Below are 20,054 nucleotides of genomic sequence, written 5' to 3'. Positions count from 1 at the left end.
AGCAGGCTCTGGGGTCTCACTTGTCAGCACAGAGACTAACATAGGGCTTGAACCCATGATCCGTGAGATCATGACCTGAGCCGAAGTCAGACACTTAAACAACTGAGCCATCCAGGTGCCCCTCTCCCCAGAATTCTAAATCTCCACAGGTACCTGTGCTTTCCAGCTTTCCTGTAGGTATAAGGGCTACCTCATATTCTTCAGGAGAATTCTTTTTTTTTCTTTTTCTTTTTGCCTAAGTTTAGTTTCTCTTGCTTACATTCAAAATAATTCCAATGCAACAACTAAAAGAAAAAGAATAAAGTAGAGACTTTGGTGCTAGTTGGTGGCTTCCCTATGATCTTCCAGAGGTACAAACCAAGTCAGCCCAGAGAACAGCAAACCAAGAAAGTAGGCATTAGTTCAATACTGTTCCACTAAGATGAATGTCCCAGGGGACAGTCTACCAAATGGACTCCAGTGAAAAATGTTCCAAGCTCCATTCTCAAACTACTGGAAAAAAATAACAAGTACCACATTGATAATTCAAATGCAAAAATATCATCACCAGGCAACTAAAATACATTTTGAGCATATATTCCATTGGATTCCTTGCAGTTGTTTTTAGCTGCCCCAATGCCCAGGCTTGTGTTTCTTAACACATGAAGAAGAGGGTTCAATTAGTAGAAATATCAATACACAGGCAATTTACTATTTTTTAAAAATAAATGTTCATTCATTTGTGAGAGACAGAGCGTTAGTGGGGAAGGAGCAGACAGACAAGGGGATAGAGGATCCGAAGCAGGCACCGTGCTGACAGCAGTGAGCCCGACGCGGAGCTCGAATTCACGAGTTGTGAGATCATGACCTGAGTTGAAATCACACAGTCAACGGACTGAGCCACCCAGGGACCCTAATTGCCCTTTTTAATAGTGAGATCGTACGTTTTATAGTACTGTGCAAATGACTCCATGTACTGTTTCTCCTTTGATCTTCACAAGCCCTCTCTAAGCAGGCAGGGAAGCCAGGTATCATTAATACACATTCTCCAAAAGAGGTAATTAGATCAAACCTTGCCCAGAATCATAGAGCTAGAGGTGGCAAAGCTGGCCCAAGGAGGCTCAAATCAAGATCGCTGCCCAACAAACCCAGTACTCAACTGCACACCCTGACAAATCCAGAATTTAGAACCACACTGTATTTACTCCCAGGGGTCCTCACAGGTAACGGAAGAAATGGAGCTAATAAATCTGTGGAGTAAGCTAGAGAAGGGAAGCACTGGGAAAGAAAGAGCCCACGCCCTACCCTGTGTTAGTGGGGGAGAAAACAGTTTCAGCAGTGTTGCTTCACTAACCACATTCATTTTTTGGCTTCATCATGAAAGCTATTAATTATCATTAATGTACTCACTGTAAGTATCGTTGGAAACAATAATGAGTGTGGTTAATAAAGAAACCATGTAATAAGCCAGATCATCGTTCAAAACTAGGCAAACATCTCTGATACACAATATTCAATTTTAGCACTTAAATATTAACAAAAACAAAACACAGGGGCTCAGTCGGTTAAGCCTGGGTGGCTCAGTCGGTTAAGTGACCGGCTCTCGGTTTCGGTTCAGGTCAAGATCTCACAGTTCGTGAGATGGAGCCCCACATGGGGCTCTGCACTGACAGCGCGGAGCCTGCTTGGGATTTTCTCTCTCCTCTCTCTCTGTCCTTCCCCCTCCTCTCTCAAAATAAATAAACTTTAAAAATGAAAAAAAAAAAAAAAAAAACACCACACTGAGCATGTTTGCTCTAGAGTTAATCGATCAGTCAATTATAGGCTAAGTGCTATAATTAAATACTTACAGGTTAATATAGGTAATAAACTTATTGCCCTTCCCTTTCAGAAGCTTAAAATTAGTCCAGTTCCATGACTTCCAGAGAATAGAGCCATCGATTCTCTGACTTCCATGAATCTCTTCTCCAAATCATTCTATCTCCTGCCAGAACCTTCTGGTAAAACAAAATCACAGAAGGAGAGGCTTGAAATGTGGATCAAATGCTTAAAATCCAGAACTAAATGCAAGACAATACTTTTCAACGTGGCTCAGTAATGGGCAATATAGATGACATTCTGTGTTTTTAAAAGTTACATCCACAGCAGGAATCACTCTTGGGTCCAAACATAATCTATGGCTAACACCCAGCCAAGGTAAATGTATGCATTTGGAGCAAGATGTTGGCCCACAATTAAGAATGAATAACAGCATGGCTAGATGCAGTGCTAAGGTCCCTGAGGCAAAGGAGCGGGCACCAAAGGAATACTAGAAAAGCAAGGCCCTGAGAACAAGAAGCTAGAGGAAGCACTCAATGAATCACAACACATGACAGCCAAGTTCATGTTCAAACCAAACGTTATGTGTTTACATATTCATGAATATATGAAAGACATTGACACTAATTTATTATTTTATTTTATTTTTTTATTTCATGTCATTTCATTTCATTTATTTTTAACCAGATCTAAGATCCAGTTCTAAAGAGTAGCAATTCCAGTTTTCTACATGTTAGCCCAGGTTCTATTCTTGGAAGAAAAAGTATTCTACTATGATGTATGTATAGATGATATATACAAATTTACCATGGGCTTAAGAAAAAGAAAGTGCTTCCAATGATAGATAAGCAGGCATGAAACAAAAGAATAAAGAAAATAAGTGATTCTTCATGAAAGAGAGAATATAAAAGCTACATCTTGAAGTGCTGAACCTGAATAAAAAGTGCTCTTGCTTGTCCCAGAAGATAGCAGAGAACAAGAACCAGGATCCTCACACCATGGCACAGCAATGGTTTCCCCAAGGGGTTATGCCAAGAGCTAGCTACTTGCTATGGAGTTTTTCCAGCCCTTGGGAAAATATTATTTATAAAAAAGTAAAATAAAAATTCACATAACCTCACCTACAATGTTTCTGAAAATAGGCTGGTGATGGGGGTGGGGGAGCTGGTGGTAGAACGTGTTAAATTCCTCTTCAGTATCACACCCTTGCCCTAAGAGGAATTTAGATATAATTTTGGTGTATACACCATCACCACCAAATGCACACATTAGAAAGAACACAGGTATATATTCTCAAGCAATTGGGAATTATTCAAGATAATGAAAATTAAAGAAAGAATGGTTCACATTAGCTAGGAAAGGTCTTTCAGTTAATTGCCACTTCTCTGTCCATTTACCAGAACCTTCCTGGAGAGCTAACATGTTGTATGTCCATGTTCTATGGCTTGTATGCAGTCTCAACCCTTGGATATCAGTTACACAAAAGCAGCAAGAACTTAATAGTCATATGTGGAAGGGTAAAGGAGGGGAGGACTTACACCCAATTCTTCTGTTCATAAATTTATAGCTTGTGAATTCGAATTTCAAGGTGGATAAATACGGTTAACAAATATCCAGTCTTAAAAATATCTCCTAACAACAAAGCCAATAGACGTAAATTTAAACCAAAATGAAACCTAACCACTCTCCCCCGCCCGAGACAAAGCCTGTATACCTGCGCCATTTAGGAAACAGGCCAATAGTGACAACCCTATCTTGGTAAAATTTTAATTTACCTACAACTTACTCCTGGAAATGGAGCTAGAGATCTCATTTCTAATGTAAGGGATGGCAAACAGTAATGTATTTATATATTGTTTCAGAACGTCTAACTTGCACTGGAATATGAGCAAGTCTGATTACTGGACATACACAGCCCTTTGGAAACCAAAGTATTTCCATAGTAAGGAAACACTGCCCAGAAACAAGTAAAGCATGAATGACACATCCTGTTACTTCTCTCATTTTAGGCTAGGAATAAGCAGCAACAGTTGACCAGCACCTGAATTTACCTCTTTGCCGTGATTAATGTCTTGCCTGGATTTTATAGGATAGAGAAAAGTCTACAGTCAGCCAACTTTCCGTGGTGATGGACGTGTTCTATCTCTGCACTTTCCCAAAGAGTAGCCACTAGCCATGTGTGGCTAGTGGAGGTCTGAAATGTGACTAGTGTGACGGACAAATGCAATTTGTAATTAATTGTAACTAATTAGAATGTAAATAGTCACATATGGCTACTCGCTGCCATACTGGACAGCAAAGAACATATTTTATTTAGAAGAATCAAACCTCAGACCTCTCATAACAATGACGTATTCAGAAGACCTCAAAGGTGAAAATGTCACATAGAGACAAAAGGATGATTTTCGTTTATCGAATAACACTGGATTTACACTGGATAAAATCTAACACAGATAAACCCACTTACAGTACTCAGGTTGAAGGTAGCTGTATGAAATGCTGTGGTGACTGATGCCTTCGAAATCAGTCACAGACACTCACAGGGAGCTAATCCTGAGACCTGGCAGATCACACAGTCTGCCTCTCTGAGTTCACTGGGGCCAGTAACAAAAAAGGCACATATACAGATTAGGAGGAACCAGTTTTCTGCCCCCCACCACATAAGAACCAGCCTTTTTCAGACAGTTTTCTTTCTCCCAAGACCAGGTCAAACACAATGCCAGATGAACAAATATCTGCTTAGAACATTTTTAAACTGCAGGAAACTCCTATCTGGGGGAATATGGGAAGGCATTATGAACTCTCAACCCAAGTCATGGCTGGACCACAGTAAGTCAAAAGAAATACATTATGTATAGATTTAGAATTCAATTCTTTAAGTTCCAATTGAAGTAATTAAGCCAAATACATTAATTACTGTAGAAATTACATAATAGGGTAGCCAACAGACAACACATCAACTGTTACTCTAATCTTAAAGTATATCAATACTTCACGGTGATATGAAATTGACCCTTGAAATGGCTAAACCTAAAATCTTTTGTTGAGGGGGGGTGCAAATCTATGAAATAGAGGCATAATAAAATGCATAGGCAATTTGCAATGGGTGTAATAAATAGGCAGCTATCCAAAAAATCACACCCTCCCACACGCACACGCACATATACATATATATATATACACGCCCAACATCATTTTATTTTTTAACTTTTTTTTTAATGTTTACTTATTTAGAGGGGGGTAGGGGCAGAGAGAGGGAGAGAGACAATCCCAAGCAGGCTCCACATTATCAGCACAGAGCCCGACACAGGACTCGATCCCACAAACTGAGATCATGACCTGAGCCACTATCAAGAGTCAGAGGCTTAGCCAACTGAGCCACCCAGGTGCCATCCCCCAACCTCATTTTAATAAAAGATATTGACTCGACAGAGATAATACAGGACACTGAATGCATGTGTCTGAGATGGACAGTTTTTAAGGGAAAAGAGATAGGATCATGAAGTCTTGTCCTGATTTAAGTCATTTCAGGGAGGGACTCTGGCAAGTCAGAGGAGGTATGACTATACAGCTCTCAGAAGAGCAGACCAGCTGAAACAGGGCTAGAGAGGCCCCAGGGAACAACACTCACCTTCTAAACCTGCCCTGTGTCACAGAGACTCACACTGGTGTGTGAATGAAAATCTGGAGGCAATCCACCAGATTGCAAACATTCATAAAGTTCTTTTCCACAAGCATAGAAATAGGGAACGTAAGAAAAGCAATCATAAGAGGCAGGCCTTCTCTGCCACAGTGTGGTTTCAGCAGCAAAATAATCCGATTGCTTACTGCCAGTGTATAACCAAAAGTAACCAACAGTGGCCAGAAGACAGCGGGAGTTATATCTATGTACCAGAACTAAGAAACAACATTGCTTGTTATTCCCTTCCCTGCCTGCTCCGCAGGTCCCACACAGAGCAAAGGATCTGGGATCTTGTCTCTGGACGGTGCACTGGCCATTTCCAGGATCTCTGAACCTGCCTGTTCACTGCCATGGGGGATTATGAAAGGTCCTGTCATCCTGACCTCAGACACGGCAAACACAACCACCGCCCGCTACAGGCCTTTAACAAGCCTGAGAGGTTGCGGCCTGCAGAAAGCATGGTCTAGGCCAGTCTTGCCAGCAGCCCCGAGCCAGCTGACCAGCATCCAGTCACCGTTTCTTTTCCAAACACCGACTGAACAAACCTTGATTCAGCTCTTAGGTTACGCTCCGGCGGAGAACAGCACAGAGGAAGCACCGAGAGAATGACTGGAGAGAAACGATTCTGGGCATAAACCAAGTACATGTTCCTGTGGAATTGTTAATAACTCAGGGGTCTTTTATGTGTGTTTGAACCCTCCACGTCTAGCTGAGGAAAAGGCATATTTCTTTTTTCTCCTCAGGGAGAATGAAAGCAGGAAAGTAAAATTCCTGGTAATGTCATATCCAGTCAAACAGGAAGGTTTGTACGCTCAGGGCTGAAAGGTTTCCAGCACTACACTGAGCCAGTCTGAAAATAATTTACTTGATTTTCATTTGTTTCATTTCCTCCAAAATCATCATTCAGGTCCCGGTTCCCATACCCACCAAGACAACGGGAGGCCTTCCATAAACACAACTAAAATAGACAAATATAGTATCTAAGAAACACCTGGGATGTAAAGGCATTGGAATCCTCATTCACTGCTGGTGGAAACAGAAAATGGCCAGAGTATGGCCACTCTGGAATACAATTTGACAGTTCCTCAAAACGTTAAACATAGAGTCTCCATATAACCCAGCAATTCTATACTTAGGTATTTACCCAAGAACACTGAAAACATGTGTTCACGCAAAAAGTTGTACACAAATATTGACAGCAGCACTGTTTGTGATAACCTAAGAATGGGAGCAACCTAAATGTCCACGAATAAACAAAATGTGGTATATCCATAAAATGAAATATTATCTGGCAACAAAAAAAGAATTAAATGCTGGTACATGTGGTGAATGGATGAACTTTTGAAAACACTATACTAAATCAAAGAAACCAGTCAAAAAAGGCCACATGTCGTATGACTCCATTTATATGAAATGTCCAGAACAAGCCAATCTATCTATTTGGGCAGAAAGAGGATTAATGGTTGCCTGGGATGGATTTGGGGATGGGAGGATGCGAAGGATGTCCACAGTCACAGATGACTGCTTATGCCTATGATGTTCCTTTCGGGAAAGTTGAAAATGTGCTAGGATCAAGGGAGCCTGGCTGGCTCAGTCCAAAGAGCGTGCTACTCTTGATCTCAGGGTCGTGAGTTCCCCGGCCCCATGTTGGGTATAGAGATTACTTAAATAAAAAAACCTTTTAAAAAATTTTTAAAAGAAAGAACATGTTTAAGAATTAGATAGTGGTGATGGTTGTAACAACTCTGAATAAGCCAATGAACTGGGACAATAACCATTAAATTTACTCTAAAATACATGATTTTTGTATGTGAAATATCTCTCAATAAAGCATTAAAAGAAAGAAGGAAGGGAGGTAGCAGGGACAGGAAGCAAAAAGCAAACAAAGTCGGACCTGAAATGTCTTACCCGGAGTGATAATTATTCTTCTCAGGGTATTTTTAACTTTTTATCTTGCCATAACCACAGACTCACAAGAAGTTACCAAAAAGAAAAAAAAAAAAAAAAAAAAGGTACAGAAAAGTTCCCTGCTTCCCCCATTGGAAATAGCTTACATAACCATAACCATGATATATTATCAAAACCAGGAACATCACAGTTAACTAGACTATAGATCTTACTCAGATTTCTAGGGATGTCTCCCCCCACCCCCCACCCCCCAGGGATGCCTTTTAAAAACAGCTTCTGGGTAATAATCCTTGAGGTTATACTCCTACTCTTTTTACCAGTCATTCTGGTCAGATTATAGCCAACTAATCAGTAATTCCAGTGACAAAGAGAGGAGTGGTGGACATTTTAACACGCCCTGGTTAAGAAGACTAAATTACCACTAGTAAAAAATATTTCCACCAAAGCACATTAAGTGTCATATATACTTGATGGGCCCTTCAGAGTCCTGTTGCTCACCAAACTTTTGCCCCCGAAGGCTGCTCGGTGAGTCTCTCTCTAGAGTGATATTGGTGAAGTGCTCAGGTAACTAAAGCTCTCAGAGAGCCTGTCCTTAGCGGACCAAGAACTTGTAATTCGCCGTCCTAATTCTTCCTGAGAGAAAACGGTCTGTTGGAGAGCTGACGGTGGAAAGAGTAAGACAGCAGATAGCTATTTTAATTTCCGGGTGGAAAATGGCACGAAGAGACTCCTTCTCGAATGAGGTCTTCCACTAGGCTCCCCCAACTTCCTTTACAGTTCAGCTTCACGACTCAGGCAGAAAAATTACCACTCAATTATCTGAGAATCAGTATTCTGATGTAACATCCTCCTATGTGCTTTTCTTCTTTCTCCTTTTACCTCCTAACTTTTCCCTCCACTGTTTTGGTAAAAAGTGACCTGGGCCAGAGAAAAGTGCTTTCCCTTTCTCATCATATCTGTTAAAACATATGGGAAAGGAAGAGGTTGAGACTACTGGCCAAAGCAAACCATTTTGGCTTTGCTGCAGTTTAAAGAAAAGCGTCTCCACAAGAGAGGTAAGAACCTTCCCAAGAGGGCGAGAAAGCAAGTGGCCTGTCAGGGGGTCTGTGGGAGCAGTCAGCACTTCCTGCCAACCAGGAAGAGGAGGAACCAGAAGCACTTAACATCCCACAGCCAGGTATGGGGCCCACCCTCTGCAATCAGTCACCAGACATTCACTCCAGTTATCCTGGATCACCTACAGCCCCAAAAGGCCAAGGTCAATGAGGAAAGCAAGTCCTAGAAATCACAGCGGGCTTCGGAGGGACATTTGGCTTTGTGCTAATGCCACAGGCAGAAAAGGGTAGCCCAGGCCAGGTATGGTAAGTATCCTATTTGGCTGGGATCTTAAAGGCATGTTGATTTTAATAATGGCAATAGATGAGCACTGCAGAGAAATGAGTCCTGAAATGAGACCGTCCTTTATCAAAGGCAAAATCCAGGAAAGACACCAAAGACTCTGCTTCGACAGTGCTTAAACCCAGGACACAGGAAAGCACGCCACAGCATGGGAAGGAGAACAGCACTGGGAGAAAAGAGAAGGGAAGCATTCTTCTGCCGGTGGCATCGCTCTCTACTGGTTTAACATGAAGGTTAAAAAAAAAAAAAAAAAAAAAAAAGCTTCACCATCCCGCCACCCAGCCCAAATAAGAGAAGCCCACACCCAAACAAGACAAACATTTACAAATATGTACACAACATAACCTTTTATTCAAGGGTGGAATAAAAATAGACGTGAGTCCCTCCCCTGGCATTATAACATAAACAATTTTTCTTTCCATATAAAGTAAACATTTTCTCCTTCTACATAAGTGCCCGCTGCACTCAGCTGGCAGTGGTGTTAGTTTACATCCTCCACTGGTCCTCTGAGCAGCAGCTCAGGTAAGGGGTTGAAGAGTGACCTGCAAATTGGACCATCGGGGTCCTCAGCCTGGCTCCAGTGTTAATAGGGTAACTCCAAACCATTCTGTGTAAAATGGGAAGGTGGGATTATCAGTGTTTTTCAATTTTTTTAAAGCTGTGAAACCCTTTATCCAAATGAAATCTCATGGAGAACCTCAATATATAGAAGAGTTTGAATGAAAACAGGCTGGTTAGAGCCAGAAGGGGTGTGGGGAAAGGGGGACTCTCCCCACCTCCTAGAATTGGGACTCTACAGCACATAGTATGAAAACCACTGATGAGATCCCTTAAAATGAAAACTCAATCCTACTTTAAAAATTTAAACTGAAGGCTGCCTGGGTGGCTCAGTCGGTTAAACGTCCGACTTCAGCTCAGGTCATGATCTCGTGGTCCGTGAGTTCGAGCCCCGCGTCGGGGTCTGTGCTGACAGCTCAGAGCCTGGAGCCTGCTTCAGATTCTGTGTCTCCTTCTCTCTGACCCTCCCCCGTTCATGCTCTGTCTCTCTCTGTCTCAGAAATAAACATTAAAAAAAAATATATTTAAAAAAATAAATAAATAAAATAAAAATTTAAACTGAAACCAAGAAAAAAAGACAAACTGGTATAAAGTAATGGTTTCTAATGCCTGTCTTTTGGTTGGCGGGGTGGTGAACAAAGGCAATAATTCATAAACACGAAAATGTCTCACACAGATATGTATGCCATCTTCCAAATGCATCTGTATGTTGGGATTCATCACAAATTCATTTAAAATGTTACTGAATTCAAGGTCATGTGGGAATCTAGAATTTCCTTTAATTAAAAAGGAATCATCACGCTGGGAACCGGTACGAAAGAGAAGGCCACAATATTCCACTTGAATTAAACAAGTAAATCTCCGTAAAAAACCATCTGTGACTTTTTTTTATTTGAAAGATTCTACTACTTACAACGTCGAACCAGTTAGATCCCCTTGTCTGTTAGCTGTGGCTGTTAGAATACTGCTTCGAGAAGGGTTGAGGCCATGTCCAGGCTGAGTAGGAAAGAAATGTCACATTAGATAAGCATTAGATAAACACTGTCTGCCACGGCTGTGTGGGGAAGAGAAAGTGGGGGAAAGGACATGTGCATGTGACATCCAGACTGTGTCAGATAGGTATCTAAGAGGTTATTGGAGACCTGAGCTCTAACTCTATCATTATACTAAATTTATTAGTAGGCAAATCACTTACTCCAGGTTTCAATTTGCTAGGTCTAAAAAGGGGTCATCTTGACTTCTGATGCAGAACACTCAGGGCCAACTCAGACAGTGACTGCTATACTCCTTTAAAAGCCACTGGAGACAACAAAACTGTCACAGAACTGGTGAGCTAATTCAAACCTCACCATTTAACATCTGAGGAAATGGAAGCCCAAGACACTTGGCCAAAGTCACATAAGCAGATAGCAGTCTAAAGAATTTGCAGTCCCCCACAGGAGAGTTTCTTACTACATTAGCCATCATAATGTGGTTTGAAATTTTGACTTAATTGCTCGTATTAGTTATCCTACTATAATAATCAGGGCTTTCTGTTTGATACTATAAAAAAAAAATTCTCGGGGCACCTGGGTGGCTCAGTCGCTTGAGTGTCCGACTTCGGCTCAGGTCATGATCTCACGGTTCATGAGTTCGAGCCCCGCCTCGGGCTCTGTGCTGACAGCTCGGGGCCTGGAGCCTGCTTCAGATTCTGTGTCTCCCTCTCTCTCTGCCCCTCCCCTGCTCACGTTGTCTCTCAAAAATGAATAAACATTAAAAAAAAATTTTGTTTTTAAATTCTCACTTCAAAAAAGTTCTTTAAATTCTCACTTCAAAAAAGTTCATCCCTCCCTCTAGTACAATCAACTAGATGATTATACTAAATAAACCATAGTGTTGTTGCCATAATATGGACCTAGGTATTAAAAATGTTTCTTTACAGGGCACCTGGCTAGCTCAGTCAGTAGAGCACGCAACTCTTGATCTCAGGGTTGTTAAATTCCAGCCCCTTGTTAGATACAGAGATTACTTTAAAAACTAAAATCTTTTGCACTGCTGGGAGGAAGCAAACTGGTGCAGCCACTCTGGAAAACAGCATGGAGGTTCCTCAAAAAATTAAAAATAGAACTACCCTGCGATCCAGCAATTCACTACTAGGTATTTATCCAAAGGATACAGGTGTGCTGTTTCAAAAGGGCACATGCACCCCAGTGTTTACAGCAGCACTATCAACAATAGCCAAAGTATGGAAAGAGCCCAAATGTCCATCGACGGATGAATGGATAAAGAAGATGTGGCGTGTGTGTGTATATATATATATATATATATATATATATATATATATATATACACACACAATGGAGTATTACTCGGCAATCAAAAAGAATGACACCTTGCCATCGCAACAACGTGAATGGAACGAGAGGGTATTATGCTAAGCGAAATTAGTCAGAGAAAGACAAAAATCATATGACTTCACTCATATGTGGAATTTAAGAGACCAAACACATGAACATAAGGGAAGGGAAGCAAAAAGAATATAAAAACAGGGAGGGGGACAAAACATAAGAGACTTAAATACGGAGAACAAAGAGGGTTGCTGGAGGGATTGTGGGTGGGGGATGGGCTAAATCGGCAAGGGGCACTAAAGAAGACACTTGTTGGGATGAGCACTGGGTGTTATACCTAGGGGATGAATCACTGGAATCTACTCCTGAAATCATTATTGCACTATATGCTACCTATCTTGGATGTTAAATAAATAAATAAATAAAATCTTTTTAAAAAATAACAATAAAGTAAAATAAAAGTGTTTCTGCAATAGAAGATAAATTACACATTTGAGAATCTCAGTAAACACAAACCAAATAATAGTTGCCAATCTTGGTAGAAATTAATGATGGTCTATGTTACAAACCGTCAAAGCTTGGCATGCTTAGGACGAGTCGCTTTAAATAATGAAACCTACATAAAGCTACAAACTGTGACTCTATCAGTCATATATTCCACTTAAAACTTTTATAGTAAGAGTTACCTGGGATTGGCTAAATCAGAAAATGACAGGGCCTCAGTGTTTTACATTTTTTTAATCTGTTTTTTGTAAATTCATAAAACAATATGGAACTCCTTGCCATTAACAAGAAAAGTACGTTTCAATTCTTTTAATACAGATATTTATCAGCCACGGAATAAAAGACTTTGTAATCTCTATTCTATTTCCTACAGGATTTTGCCATTGCAAATCAAGAAAGCGTTGTGGAAAATTAAGATAAAATATTTCACGGTCCATTTTGCATTGGAGATGTCATTTGTCCACAGAATGTGTGAATAAAGTGTCTGGTTTCCCACTTACAACTGCATTTGGTACTCTTGGAAATTCTGTTCCATCAGCCAATTTTACAGTGAGTCAAGCCACTTGTGATCTGAATGGTGCCTAGGAACTAACGAATCAGCTGGGTCGAAATATCTACTCTTCCAGGCTAGGAAGACATGAATTGACGTTTCAGAAAGAAGAGTGCAGGGGCGCCTGGGTGGCACAGTCGGTTAAGCGTCCGACTTCAGCCAGGTCACGATCTCGCGGTCCGTGAGTTCGAGCCCCGCGTCAGGCTCTGGGCTGATGGCTCAGAGCCTGGAGCCTGGTTCTGATTCTGTGTCTTCCTCTCTCTCTGCCCCTCGCCCGTTCATGCTCTGTCTCTCTCTGTCCCAAAAATAAACGTTGAAAAAAAAAAAATTTTAAAAAAAAAAAGAAAGGAGAGTGCCAAAGGAGACTCTTCCTCAGGATCTTGGCCCTTACTCTGGAGAATCCTCTCAAAAGCCTCTACACCACGGGGTCAGACCATGTCTCCCAAACAAATACACAGGGAGAATCTGTCAACACTGGCCTTACCAGAAAGCTCCGTGGGTTATGTTCCGCATTTTGTTACTTCGCTAAGGAGGACAGACAGCCACGGTGCCTCAGAACAGAGTCCCAGAAAAAAAGGATGTGAGCAGAGCCATGATAACACTAAGTTGTCTTCTCTAAAGTATACTGGTAAACACTGCATTCTATTCTATTACTGAATTACCATAACCATCTAAAATTAGTTTTAGAACATGAACCTCCCTCCTTGCTTGGAAGAGAACTATTTTCTGTTTAAATGAGAACAAACCTAGAGCGCTTGAGGTAGGAGAAAATCAATTTCTCCCACAATATGGACTTATGACACACTGACATGAAGACAACTGGACTGTGATAAATACAGCATTTTTGGTAATATTAGGTGTTGTATAGGCAAAATGCTTTAAATATTTTAGCTAAGCATGTGAATATCTGTTTTACAATACGATTTACAAACAAAAAGCACTGGGTATAACATTTCTTTTATCACATAAACCAGTCTAATATAAACTTCTGCCTCCCTCCTCATAATATTTGGATTATTTCATTGTTCTACCTCCTATTCTTCCAAACATGTGCAGTCCAATGGAAAAACTACATATCATCTCCCTGTCCCCTCTGCCTTCAGAAATGCCTTCTATGTAGCACAGCCTCACAGTCAGCAGAAAAAGCGCATATAGTAAGAAACAACTGAGGCCAACTCCACGAAATGCAAATGGACCCTAAAATAACAGGAGCTGACCTAAGGTTTTCCTTCACATAATGAGGAAAGGGCTTGTTGAGATAAGTAATTATCTAAATCTGCACCCTGAGACCCTTAATCACAGAGAAATATTTTCGGTCATTTTAAATGTGCCTGAAGCTCTCATAAGTTTCCTTCTAACGGGTTCCATGATGGTTTACTGCATTTATGAAAAGTTCCGGGAGCTTCATATTTGCATTGCTAATTAATCTCTTATCTGTTTAAAACATTGAGATTTAAATAGATACATGGGCAAGCAGGCCGTCTGAGAAAGAAATAATACAAATGGCCTAGGGAAAAAAAAGTTCTATTGAACAAATTTCTAAAACACAAGTTAAAATACAATGTGATAGCATTTGCCAGTTGTTCAGTCACAGATAATTGTAAGATAACAACACTCAGCATAACATGCGTGAAATGAAAGATCCTTTAATACCCTCATTCAGTGTCGACTGGCAAAACCTTTCTTGAGGACAATTTGGCAGCACTTATAAAAACCTTTAAAATTCTATATCTTTTGACCCATTTATTTCATATCTAAGAATGCATCCTTAAAAAAAATCTGAGACATAAAAAAGATGTTCAAGTGGTTTTTAATGGAAAAACATTAGGAAAATGATTACCCTACACAGCACATAAAATAGAAATACATGCAGCCAGCTAAGACGTTTATTAAGAATTTTAATAAGTTCACACTCATTAGGATAACTACCATAAAAAAAAAAAACAACATTTTTGTTGATGGGAATGTAAAATGGTACAGGTGCTATTAAAAACAGTATGGCAGGATCTCAAAATATTAAAAAGAAAACTACCAGATGAACCAGGCTCTGGGTATATCGCAAAAAATTGAAAGCATGGTCTCAAAGAGGTATTTGCATACTCGAGTTCATAGGAGCATTATCCACAATAGCCAAGAGGTGGAAGCAACCTGAATGTCCAAAATGGATATAGTTGTAATGGATAAACAAAATGTGATGTAATGAAATACTATGCAGCTTTAAAGAAAAAAAAAAAGGAAGTCCTATCACATACTACAAAATGGATGAATCTTGAAGACTTTAGCTAAGTGAAAGAAGCCAGCCACAAAATAACAAATACTGCATGCTTCCACTTCCCTAACATATCTACGGTGTCACATTAATAAAGAGAGTAGAATGGTGGTTATCAGGGGCTGAGGCAGTGGGGGTGGGGGAGGATAAAAGGGGAGTTGCTGAAGTGATACAGTGTTTCAGTTCTGCAAGGCTTAAAGGTTCTAGAGACGTTTCACAACAATGCAGATATACTTAACACTATGGAACTATATACTTAAAAAGGGTTAAGATGTAAATTCCATCATGTTTTTTACCACAATAAAAAAGAGTTTTAGTGTCAACTATACTTGAATTTTTTCAAAAAGGTTTAATAACATGAAAAATGCTTATGTCAATATCTAGTTGGGGGAAGGAAACAAAAAAAGCATAGATAATAATCAAAAAATTTTTGTTAAACTTCATAAAGATGTATGCCCCTAATGTTAACATTATTTGACTCCTTGGTAAGATGCTTCTCTATTCCTTTATACTTCCTATTTTTTTTCTTTCATATGGGTTCATATAGTAACCTGTATTACTTTTCTAATCAAAAAATAAAATAAATTTCCGACGTAATAGTTTCAAAATAGCCTTGATAATGGCCCATGCTGGGCAGGATAACATTTGTCAAAGGAAGGACTACTGTTAAGAAAAAACCTAAAATTTAGAAAGGGGTAAAACAGATGACTGGGTATCTTTTCAGTAGAATGCTATTTGTGGTCTAGCAGGTCCTACAGGGATTATCTTTGACCTTTTTTTTTTTTTTTTTTTCTTTTTTTTTTCCTTTTAACTAGGCCAGTGGTTCTCTCAAGTGTGGTTTGGGAAGGCCTGGAGAGCCTCAGGCCTTGTCAGGGTGTTTATGAGTTCAAAACTGTTTTCATAATAATATCAAGACGTTATTTGCCATTTCTCTCTCATTCTCTCAACAAGTACACAGGGGAATTTTCCAAAACTTTCAATACTCATGATGAAGTCATCAATCCAGATGATAACATAAAATAGGTTTCATTATTATTTTTTTTAATGAAAGAACAGTTTTAAAGTTTCTCAATTCTGATTCTAATCTAATTAATACATTACACAAATTTCTCTGGGTTCTTCAATACTTCATAAGATCAAAAACCTTGAAAATAAAACATAAGAGACTCTTAAATATAGAGAACAAACAGAGGGTTGCTGGAGGGGTTGTGGGAGGGGGGATGGGCTTAATGGGTAAGGGGCTTAAGGAATCTACTCCTGAAATCATTGTTGCACCATGTGCTAAGTTGGATGTAAATTATAAAAAATAAATTAATTATAAGAGTAAAAAAAAAAAAAAAAAAAAAGATCAAAAACCCTAAAACAAACAAGTTTGAGAACCCACCGGGCCAGACTATTTCACAGCTTTGTGGGAGGAGGAATTAACTCCTAAAAAAACATACAACAATGTAATGGCCCTTATCTATAACACAGCAAAGAGGTTTTGCCTGGCAGAGATACAACTGATTTACATACATGCAGAAAAGAAAACATGAATTTTTATAGTCCTTTAGGATATTAACTAGTTTTGTATCTACTACAAATTTATTTCAGCATTTCTGATTATGGACAGGTGGATGGATCAATGGATAGACAGAGATATATCTGTATTTTAAATTATCTTTTGAGGGGTGCCTTTTGAGGTGGCTCAGTCGGTTGAGCGTCCGACTTCAGCTCGTCATGATCTCGCAGCTCTTGAGTTCCGGCCCTGCATCGGGCTCTGTGCTGACAGATCAGAGCCTGGAGCCTGCTTCGGATTCTGTGTCTCCCTCTCTCTCTGCCCCAACCCACTCGCATTCTGTCTCTCTCTCAAAAATAAATAAACATTAATTTTTTTTTTTAATTATCTTCTGAACTGGTCCTAACATCCTTCCGGTTCCTTCTAATAAACAAAGATGTTGATGTGTTTATTTTATAATTTTGAGAATCTTATTTTTTTAACTCTTTGAAAATTATTCTTTAGCATAGACTATCAGATCAGTTTCTGCATACAGGCCTTAATAAAAACAGAGAACTCGGTAATTAATAACCTTATAAAACAGAAAGCACCAGGCCCAGATAGGTTCACTGGCGAATTCTATCAAACATTTAAGGAAAAAGTATACCAATTCTCTACAATCTCTTTCAGAGACTATAAGCAGAGGAAATATTTCCTACCTCATCCTATGAAGCCAGCATTATGCTGATAACCAGAAAAATATATTACAAGAAAAAATAGGGCAGTACCTCTCATGAACACAGATGTAAGAATCCTCAAAAAAATTAGCAAATTGAATCCAACAACGTACAAGGTGAATTATATACTACAGTCAAGTGGGATTTGTCCCAGGTAAGCAAATCACATGATCATATTCATAGATGCAGGAAAAGTATTTGACAAAATCCAACACCCATTCATGATAAAAACCCTCCATAAACTAGGAATACAAAGGAACCTTCTCAACTTGATAAAGACTACAAAAAAAAAAACAGGTTGCAGGATATAAGGTTAATAATAAGTCAATTGCTTTCCAACATGCCAACAATGGAAGAGTAAAAAATGACATTAAAAACAATACCATTGACAGTAGGCACCCCTCAAAATGAGATACTTACGTATAAGTCTAACAAAATGTGTACAAGATCTATATGAAGAAAATACAAAACTCTGAATGAATCAAGGAAGAATGAAATAAATGGAGAGATATTCCATGTTCATGGACAAGATGACTCAATATTGTCAAGACATCAGTTCTCCCCAACTTGCCACACCCATTGTTTACATATTGTCTATGGTTATTTTTCCTACAATAATGGCAGAATTTAATAGTTGACAGGAACAACATGGCCTACAAAGCCAAAAAGATTTCCTATCTGTCCCTGTATAGAAAAAGTTCTGTATCCCCTCTTCTAAGTAATTATGCTCTAAGTAAGCTGTTACTTACCTCAACCCAAAGCTATTTTTTCCTCCAAAACAAAATTTAAATTAGATAACCTCTTCTTTCTTTCAGTGACAAATGAAATTGTTCTCCTAAAATAATATTAAGCGTTGCATTTTTTAAAATAGAATATTTCAAGGTTAAGAATTTTAAATATATATCATGTTCTCTGAGGATAAAGGACATGTCTTTGGAGAGCCTACATTTAAGAAATAACTAGCAATGCCCTATGATTAAAAAGCAGTTGTTTCATGATCGTCACAATTTTTAAAATCTGGTGATTTTCCAGAACTCATAAATGAAATACCTTTCTCCTTAAGAATTTTTCTCCTTTTATGGAAGCTAAAACCCAATTTAACAAAAACACTTAGGCCAAAATTTAAACAAATCTAGGTATCACTTAATGAATCTATATGCTGTATATTTCCTATAAGAATTTAAATGGCACTAATTCATGCGCTATAAGTATATAACACTTAGCCTGCTCTCAGTAATAGGAGTCTGAAAAACCTAACATACTTGCTCTACTCCCAAATATTTTTCTAATTATACAAACATGAATCGAGTAAGTTACTATACATTCCTTTTACCAAATAAGCTTTTCTACCGCTAATGATCAGATAGGTCCATTGCTTCTTTTCATCTTAACTAATATACATGAAATGGAGGAAACAGAGAGATGTTGTACTGTGAGGTCTACACTGTGGGAAATTCTATAGGACAAACAACAGTTTTTTTCACATGTTGCCAAGAAAAATGCTGCGCAGGATGCATAGAGGCTTAATGAATATATGTATTTTAAAAACTGCAATGTATGAAACTTATTGGAATCTCGAGTTAACAAACTTTTAAAAAGTGTAAATTTTAAAACTGATGAGATGTTTGGTAACTTCAAAGAAATAACAGAAGTTATTTTAGGTATGATAATAGTATTTTAGTTACATTTTTAAAGAGAGTCCTGGTATTTTTGGACAGAAGTACTAAAAATATTTACAAATGAAATTATAAGATGTCTGGAATTTGCTTTAAAATAAACCCAGAGTTGACATAAAGTAGTTGGGGGTCAAAATGAAAAACTCACCATGAATTGATAATTGATGAAGCTGTGAGTATATGTAAAATTATCCTAATAGCAATATTAGTCATTCTACACGGGTATGTGTGTGTAGGAAACTTTCAATAATAAAACTTTTTTTTTTTAATCTTCATTTTCCACTCAATTTGAAACAAGAAAAGTAGGAAAGGAAAGCAATACATCTGAGGAGGAGATAGTTTAGGAAGACAAAGGGGAAAGGGAGTCCAGAAGCACATTTGTGACGTGTCTTTATTTTCTGGGTTTTTGGATTTTCACCTTAATCATCAACAGTAAATTGGCATAATTTCTGTTATCTGTTATGACAGGCAGAGCTTTAACTTTTTTTTGTTGTTTTATTTATTTTGAGAGAGAGCAAGAGAGCACGAGCAGAGGAGAGGCAGAGAGAGAGAATCCCAAGCAGGCTCCAGCACTGTCAGTGCAGAGCCCTAAGAGGAGCTCGTACTCACAGTGAGATCGTGACCTGAGCTGAAATCAAGAATTGGCCGCTTAACTGACTGAGCCACCCAGGAGCCACAATAGGCAGAACTTTAAATGACACTCCCCATTACCTTTTGAGTGAAACCTATGAATTATGGTGAGACGTTACTCTCATGGTTATGTTACATTGTATGGTTAAAGGGAGATTATCCTGGGTGGGTCTGGCCTAATCAGGTGAGACCTTAAGCTTAGCCTTTTCTCTGACAGAGGGCAGAAAAGGAAGTCAGAGAGATGTGCTCCAGCTAGCCTGGAAGAAAGGAAACATCTATGTGTGAGCTGCCAATGTGGGCACATGACATGGAATGTGGGTGGCCTCTAGGAGCTAAAAGCAGTCCCTGGCCAACAACTAGCAGTCCTCCGTCCTATAGTCACAAGGAAATAAATTCTGCCAACAACTACAGAGCATGGAAGAATCCCTGAGCCCCAAATGAGAACTGCAGCCTTAGCTGACACGTGACTCTTAGCCTGCTGAGACCCTAAGCAGAGAACCTAGCCACAGCATGCCCAGACTTTTGACCTGGTGGGGTCTTA

The 20,054-nt window shown here is 39.1% G+C and overlaps 1 protein-coding gene across 4 annotated transcripts in view; it reads right to left on the bottom strand.

Annotated features, from left to right (window-relative positions):
- DAAM1 (dishevelled associated activator of morphogenesis 1) overlaps positions 1 to 20,054 on the bottom strand; it is a 176,849-nt gene that overhangs the window by 142,636 nt on the left and 14,159 nt on the right. The window contains exon 2 of one of the 4 annotated variants that reach the window (XM_023255733.2): positions 10,257 to 10,339. The exons of the other annotated variants lie outside the window; for them this stretch is intronic. The gene's annotated coding sequence lies outside the window, so the exon portion shown is untranslated. The remainder of the gene's footprint in view (positions 1 to 10,256; positions 10,340 to 20,054) is intronic. 4 annotated transcript variants of the gene reach the window in all.

The sequence above is a fragment of the Felis catus genome, chromosome B3 (assembly GCF_018350175.1).
Source record: "Felis catus isolate Fca126 chromosome B3, F.catus_Fca126_mat1.0, whole genome shotgun sequence".
NCBI lineage: Eukaryota > Metazoa > Chordata > Mammalia > Carnivora > Felidae > Felis > Felis catus.
Note: the sequence above shows the minus strand (reverse complement) of the source record. Positions and strands in the feature narration are given on the sequence as shown.